This window comes from Macaca thibetana, chromosome 5 (assembly GCF_024542745.1).
Source record: "Macaca thibetana thibetana isolate TM-01 chromosome 5, ASM2454274v1, whole genome shotgun sequence".
Taxonomy (NCBI): Eukaryota; Metazoa; Chordata; class Mammalia; order Primates; family Cercopithecidae; genus Macaca; species Macaca thibetana.
Window position 1 is genome coordinate 27510179 of NC_065582.1, and position 8065 is coordinate 27518243.

At 34.1% G+C, this 8065-nt stretch overlaps 1 pseudogene; it reads right to left on the reverse strand.

The window, feature by feature from the left end:
- Positions 1 to 6526: 6526 nt before the first annotated feature.
- On the reverse strand, positions 6527 to 7468 carry LOC126954377 (bifunctional methylenetetrahydrofolate dehydrogenase/cyclohydrolase, mitochondrial-like; annotated as a pseudogene).
- Positions 7469 to 8065: the final 597 nt, after the last annotated feature.

Consider the following 8065-nt stretch of genomic DNA (forward strand, 5'->3'; position numbering starts at 1 on the left):
TCATTGATCATTAGAGAAATGCAAATGAAAACCACAATGAGATACCATCTCACACAAAGTCAGAATGGCTACTATTAAAAAGTCAAAAAAACACAGATGTTGGTGAGGTTTTGGAGATAAAAGAATGCTTATACACTGTTGCTGGGGAGTGTAAATTAGTTCAACCATTGTGGAAGGCAATGTGTTGATTCCTCAAAGACCTAAAGACAAAAATAGCAGTAAACTCGGCAATCCCGTTACTGGGTATATAGCCAAAGGAATATAAATCATTCTGTTATAAAGACACATGCACACTTATGTTCACTGCAGTACTATTCATGATAGCAAGGACATAGAATGAATCTAAATGCCCATCAATGATAGACTGGATAAAGCAAATGTGGTACATGTACGCTATAGAATACTATGCAGTCATAAAAAAAAGAGTGAGATCATGTCCTTTGCAGGAACAATGGATGGAGCTCGAGGACATTATCCTTAGCAAACTAACAGGAATAGAAAACTAAATACTGCATGTTCTCACTTATAAGTGGGGGGTAAATGATGAGAACACATGGACACATGAAATGAAACAACTCACATTGGGACCTGTCAGAGGCTGGAGGGTGAAAGGAGGGAGAGGATCAGGAAAAACAACTCATGACTACTAGGTTTAATACCTGGGTCATGAAACAATCTATACAACACACCCCCGTGGCACAAGTTTACCTATGTAACAAACCTATACTTGTACCCCTGAACTTAAAATAAAAGTTAAAAAAAAATACACGAAGATTTCTGTGGGTCAACTATTTAGAAGAAGCTTACCTGAGTAATTTTGGCTCAGAGTCTCACATCTGGCTGCAGCTAAGCTGTTGATCAGGGCGGCAGTCATCTGAAGAGTAGACTAGGACTGGAGGATTATCTCCCAAGTACTCAACGGTAGTCGGCAGGAAACCTTAGTTTCTTTCCAGCCATGCAGGACTCTCCACGGGTCTGACAGGTCGCTCTCATGACCAGACAGCTGTCTTCCCACAAAGTGAGTGATCTGAGAGAAATAAAGGTGGACGCCATAGTCCCTTTCATGACTTAGTTTTGGAAGTGATACACTGTGACTTCAACCATATTTGTTCATTAAAAATAAGTCATTGAGTCCAGTCCACACTGAAAGGGAAGATGTTAAGCTTCACTTATCAATAGGTACAGCATCAAAGAATTTGTGGACGTATTTCAGATAACTGCAAGGCAGAAGGAATATTTTACATGCACTGCATATATTGAATGCTATGGCAGAGATTTCAGGGATATAACTGATTATAGTGTCATGATCATATAAACAAGAGTTAATTAGTTTACGAGGTGGCAATATTGATGGATACGGACTTGGAAATTAGGAGATTTTTGTGTTAAGAAATGTAAAAGGACATTAAATAATAAACATTATTTATTGTAATTCAAGTTCTTAAAAAGATTTCAAATCCCTGAGATCATTTCAACTTGTTTGTGTTAGGAAATAGTCAGCTTGTGGCCAAGAGGAATATACATTTTCTCTGTTTCCATATTAGATTTTTCTTAAGTTTAAATGTATTATTGAATAAAAGAGTAAAACACATAGACAATGACATTTCAGAAACAAAATCAGTTGGGATATATAAGGTGTATTTTGCTATAAACTGTCTTACACTTCTTCAATAAGTCTATGAACAGTGAAATAAATAAGATTATTATGGTTTGAGCAAAGACTGTACAAACATTATCCATACATAGGGAAAATAATAATGATGATAGCACCAAAGATAGCCTAATGTACTGAGCTGAATACTTATGTGCTAAGCACTCTGGTAAGCAGTTTATATGCATTGTCTCATTTAATTATCTCCAAAATCATATGAGATAGATGGAACAAGGAAGAAATTATTTTCCTAGGAGAATTACGTTCTATATTAATATACATGGCTATGAATCCAACTTCTCTGAAGCTTGTGGAAGTACTGGGTTTTCTTACTTACACTGCATCTTCTTATTGAAGTGTTAATTCACTCAAGGTCTGCTGATTATCATGATGATTATTGTTATTATTATTACACATTATCATGCTTTTGCATTCACTAAATCTCCCATGTTTTAAAAACAAACAGTTTTCTCCAGTTTCAGGCCCTTAAAACTGAAACAATTATGCAAAATTTTTATACAATTGAGAACAAATTTTACTTTTCTAGTGCTTGAACTATGTGGTTTATTCATCTCTCTCTAAATTCATATCTAGTTTTCCCAATGTCAATTAATTTTATTGTTCTTATTATTTTTAATTCATTGACTAAAGCTTAGCTGATTTATCTCGAACAATTCCAGTGAAATCTTGAAAATAATGATGTTTTTCAATTATAGAATATATAGCATATATGAAAAAGTTCATAAACTTTAAGACAGTATTCAAATATAAAGCATTATCAAGGTATTATTCTAGTCCTGCTGTGACACAAGTGGGGAAATATGATTTCAATATTATTTTTCTCATGAATGGAAAATATGTATTATTATAGACTTCAGAAAATATTTTAAAAGGATCTCAACAATAAAATATCTACATATTAACATGGTTAACTATATCCAATAAGTTTTTGTTGTTGTTGTTGTTCGAGACGGAGTCTCACTCTGTTGCCCAGGCTAGAGTGCAGTGGCGTGATCTCGGCTCACTCCAAGCTCTGCCTTCCGGGTTCAAGCCATTCTTCCGCCTCAGCCTCCAAGTAGCTGGAACTACAGGCGCCCACTACCTCTCTCGGCTAGTTTTTTGTATTTTTAGTAGAGACCGAGTTTCACCGTGTTAGCCAGGATGGTCTCGATCTCCTGACCTCGTGATCCGCCCGCCTCGGCCTCCCAAAGTGCTGGGATTACAGGCGTGAGCCACCGCGCCCAACATATCCACTAACTTTTTAGTTACATCCATATCTAAACACATATTTTCAAATATATACATATATACATACACACTAATATATAACTATTTTAAAAATAAAATCATACAATGTAAAATTATTTCACTTAAGGTTGTTATCTAAAATATTCCCCTGTACCACTAAATATTTTTTCAAAACACAATTTAAAAACCTATACAGCATTCTTAAAAACATATATACTGCATTTTATTTTATTCTTTTTCTATGGTTGAAATTATAAGTGATGAAACTTGATCACTTTAAACATATTGGAAATATATTTTAAAAGAATTCAAAGTGTTGATATATGAATGTGGTGGGATGTCTTCTTAATATATTCCTCAAGAGAATTCATCAGCCTTCTTTAAGATTGGCCTTCTACATCCCAAAGGTTCTATTTTTCACTTGGAAATGTTTTAATATCTAGCTACCAATTATAATGGCACTATCACTGTACCTGAGGCATTTAATCATACGTGATTCTCCCTTCTTTGCCCAACTATATGTGAATTATCTTGGAGAGAAAAAAATCGTTATTCTCCACGTGGTTGCAGTAAAACTAGTGGAAAAAAAAGTGATATAAAAATCAAGTAGAAAGTCCCTGCGAAGTGCAATAGAAATTGCACCTAGATTTAGGAGATTGGTTTCTACTGCCTGTTGAGAACTCAGATATTTTTGTGCCCTTGGGAAAGTCACTTAAATTTTCTAGACCTTTGACTCCTCAGTTGATAATTTATCTCAAATAGTAATTTTTGACTGTGGAATTTTTAAATGTTTCCTTAGAGGAAATAAATGTCTCAATAGATGCAATCTAATTTGCAGGTGATATGTCTGAAGTCAGGTAAAAAATTATACAAATTAATTCTATATACTTGGCTAAGTTTACCACTGAGGCTTTTATAATTAGAGTCTGAGTTATTTGGGATCATTTATTGTCACATGTGGTTAGAGTTCAGAGCATTTTTCTAAATGTTGTTTTTCTACAATTAACTTTTTTACCCCTCCATTCACCTCAACATATTTGTTGTAAAGTCTATAATAAATCTTAACATTAGTTTTCGTATGAACATTAGATTTATATTTTTATCTCTAAAAAGGTCCATTTTATTGGTGAAAAGTGTATTTAAATTAGAAATTGCGTTGGAAAAAATGTATATTGTTGTAACACTCAGGCTCATAAGGATGAGATTTTAAAATTGCTCTGGAAAAAAGCATCTCCTAATATCTGATATTTTCATTTCTCACAAGATATGCTAAGCATGAAGAGGCTCGTTCTGCCAGTGTGGCTTGGAAAAATAAATGGATAAAACTAGCTCAGCTTATTGTGTATGAGCAGTGAAGTGAAAGGGAAACTGTCCTAACAGATATTAAAATATACGAAAAGGCTGTATTACTAAGACTGATATTGACCCTGGAAAAAAACTGAAACCAAAGAAACAGAAATCAAAATCTAACAACCAAAAAAAGACCAACATTAAAAGAAAAAAATTAAATACTCAAAAGTGAGATTAGGGCACTCATTAGGCATCGCATCTAAAAGTTATGTGCTTTACTTCACAATTTAACCAAAACGAATTTGATATGAATCAAAGTCAAAACAAAGCTATTTATGTAACCTAAAATAAAACACCATAATTAATAGAATAAAGTTTAATGTATTTTTATTACTATTACTACCATATAAAATTTTTTTAGCAAAACATGGAAAATAAAAATCTGCATAGAAAAAATAGCAAACGTGACAGCAAAAGCCACTGTAACCAAAATGCAAGAAAGAAAATAAAGATAAAACAACAAAAACTGAAGAATGCAACTGCATCAAAGCCAGTACCACAGGAAAAGCATTACTTACTGTCTTTAACAAATAAGGAGATTTTATAAGTCAATATAAAAATTTTACATGGGATAAGAGGGAAATGACATAGAAACTGTATGGATTAGGAAAAAAAGAAAACATACAAAAGGCAAATAAACACATATGATATATTTGACCACGCTTGTAAGCTCGTATATTTGGCCACATTTGTAAACAAAATAAAGCAAAGAAAAAAAAGTTTTGTCCGCAAAGTTTCTGTTATAAATAATGTAACACACTATCATAGATTATGGTGCAGAAGCATAAACTTTCTTACCCCCATTTAGTGTCAAAAGCTTTCAAAGTTCATGTCTTTCATTCTAGAAATGTGCTTCCAGCAATTTATCTCAAGTTAAAAATGGACAAGTGTGTAAAGGTGTTGTTAAAAGGATATATTGGAATAACTTATATCAGCGAAAAACCAAAAGCAACTGAAATGTCTTTCAACAGGAGACTTATTAAATTAATCATGGTATATTTCTAAAAGGAAAGCTATGTTGGTCAAAATAATGGCAATTAATTTATATATTCATTAACAGGCAAAGATGTATACAATATGTATTTATAGTACTTTTATTTATTGTTTAATGTATTGTCTGCACTTCATTTGTTCGTGTGTGTGTGTGTGTGTGTGTGTGTGTGTGTATTAAAACATTTAAAAAAGCCCCCTACTCAGAAAGTCGGAAAAGAATTCAATATTCCAGCTTTTAAAAGTCTTCTGGGAAAGGCAGTGGGGTACATCACTGTAAAACAGATGGGTGCTGATAACTCTTCGGTGGAAAAATAAGTTGCAGACTTACACAAGTTGCCCAAATGATTATCGAGCTGAGTTTGTTTTTCAGAAATAGGTTTCAAAAATTTCAAAGAAGCTATACAAATTTCCCCTAATCATACAAAAATTTAACAACGAAGTTTAAATATATAGCAAAAACCAAATAGGATAATAAACACGAATAATTTATGAAGCAAGCCTTTTAATCCTAGAAAACTGAAATGGAGAGATCACACACTTAAGAGAAATATACCTAAATGAGGACTAATAGCAAATAAAACAACTCTAAACATTTCCCCAATGACTAAGTTACAAAAAGACAGCTTAGGAAAATTACCAACATTTTTTCAACTTGCAAGCGTTGATTTCAACTTCTTCCCTAGCCAATTCAGTTCTACTTAGATAAATCTGGTTATCTATCTTTATATCTATCTATCTATCTATCTATCTATCTATCTATCTATCTATCTATAACTTATATATATATAACATATATATATATATAAATTAATGTGTTTCTACTCAGTTACTACCATTTTTTTTCTTTACACCTTTTCCCTAATTTTCTCCAGAAACATTTTTCTTTTGGTTTGAGCAGTTGAACTGAAAAGGTTTGGAAAGTAGAATCAGTATTGGCTCTTATTGGAATAGCACTTGAAAAATGTAATCCTAGAAAAGGCCAATTTTTAACTGAAGTGGCTTGACAAAGTTAAGCATCCATTCTCAATGTGACAGTGACTCCCATGTTACTAACTAGGTCAACGGCTGCTCTTGACTAGATCACATAACCCTGCATGATACTGGAATGTTCCCTGGTGAGGTATTGCAGAGTTATGTGCACAAACACTCAAGCACTTACAGTTTCAATAAATACAAAGCATCATTTTAACCTATTTTAATATAAAAGAAGCAAAAAATACTGCTGACCTGCTTTGCTTCTTGAACTGACTTAGAGTGCTGTTCATGACATAGAAGACACAATAGTTAATGAGTGGTTACTACAAGCTCTTTAGACTTCAGCATTTACTGCTCTCCAACCTTCAGCAATATTTTGGCAGTAATAATCATATTCTTCATTAACATCATAATTGTCCTGGGACCAAAACCCCAAGGAACTGGAGTGATGTAATCAGCTTTTTCGTGATTCCTTCAAAGTCCGTATCTCCAACCAACTTGAGTTTAGCAATTATGTGACCTTGAACTCTATATATTCTCATGTCAATGATTGCTGCTCCTCCTTTGATATCTGCTGTGATCAGATTTGGAATGCCTGAGGCAGATACTACAATATCTGCAAGAATTATATTTTTCTTCAACTACTCTGTGGGAGTGTACTGATGAGATATTGTAACAGTGGCATCACTTCCAGGATTTTCATGTGCCCCATCTGTGTTTAATAACATTAAAATGAGCATCCTAACATTTTTTTAATTTCCCAACTACAATCACATTCTTCTCTAGAGCTGGAATGCCAGTTCACTTCATCGTTTCCCACATACCCTCTGGGGGAGCTGGTAGCATGGAATACTGGTGAGAACACATTTGCCCAACATTAAGTACATGAAAGCAATCTACATCCCTGTCTGGAGAAACAGCATTAGGGATCTTTCTCTCATCGATGTGATCTGGAATGGGCCCCTGAATAAGGAGGCTATCTACGTTATCATCATTTTTCAGTTTATTGATTAAATTCAACAATACCTCCTCTGAAATTGAAGCTGGTTTTACAACTGTCTCACTGTTAATTTTTACATCTTCAGCTGCCCTGGTTTTGTTGAGGACACAGGAATGACTTGCAGGATTATTATCCACCAGAATCAGGCTCAGGTGTGGTCCTTTGTTGCCAGAAGGCACCCACTTTTCCACTTCCGGCTTGATCTGCTGAACCATTTTCCTTTAAGAAATGACGATAGCTTTCTTACTCATTTCTCTTGGTTTTATGCAAACACACACACACACATCCTTGATGCATAATAAATATATTTACACATAATCATCCTTGATATATAATAGATATATTTACACATAGCCATAAGACTACATATACATATATAGGTATATACATATATATACATACTTATGTATGTATATATACTGTATATATAAACACTCAGAGAGAGGGACTTAACTTGCACTTAATAAAACGTTCCCTTTGAAAGCAATACACTTAGAGAAAATGGTAGCTGCACATTCAGATACAAATTATATACTAATGTTAAAGCATGGCATTCTGGGAGAAGCCAGCGTTCCAAGTCTCAGTCTTTGCTTCCAAACACATGTTCTGCGTGTTAGGCCAACTTGTGAATTCCTGCGAGGTGGAAGGGAAGATGGAGGAGATGACAGGTCTGCACCGCCTGAGCAGCAGAGTGGTGGAGGAGGCAGGCATTAGAGCAGTTGCTGGGAAACTATTGTCTGTAATTTTAAAGAGCCCAGTGGTAGATCCATCTGTTTTCCCCTAAATGACATTGCTAAAAATGCCATTGTCAGAAACACTCAATTTATACACATACACAAGTAAAAAAT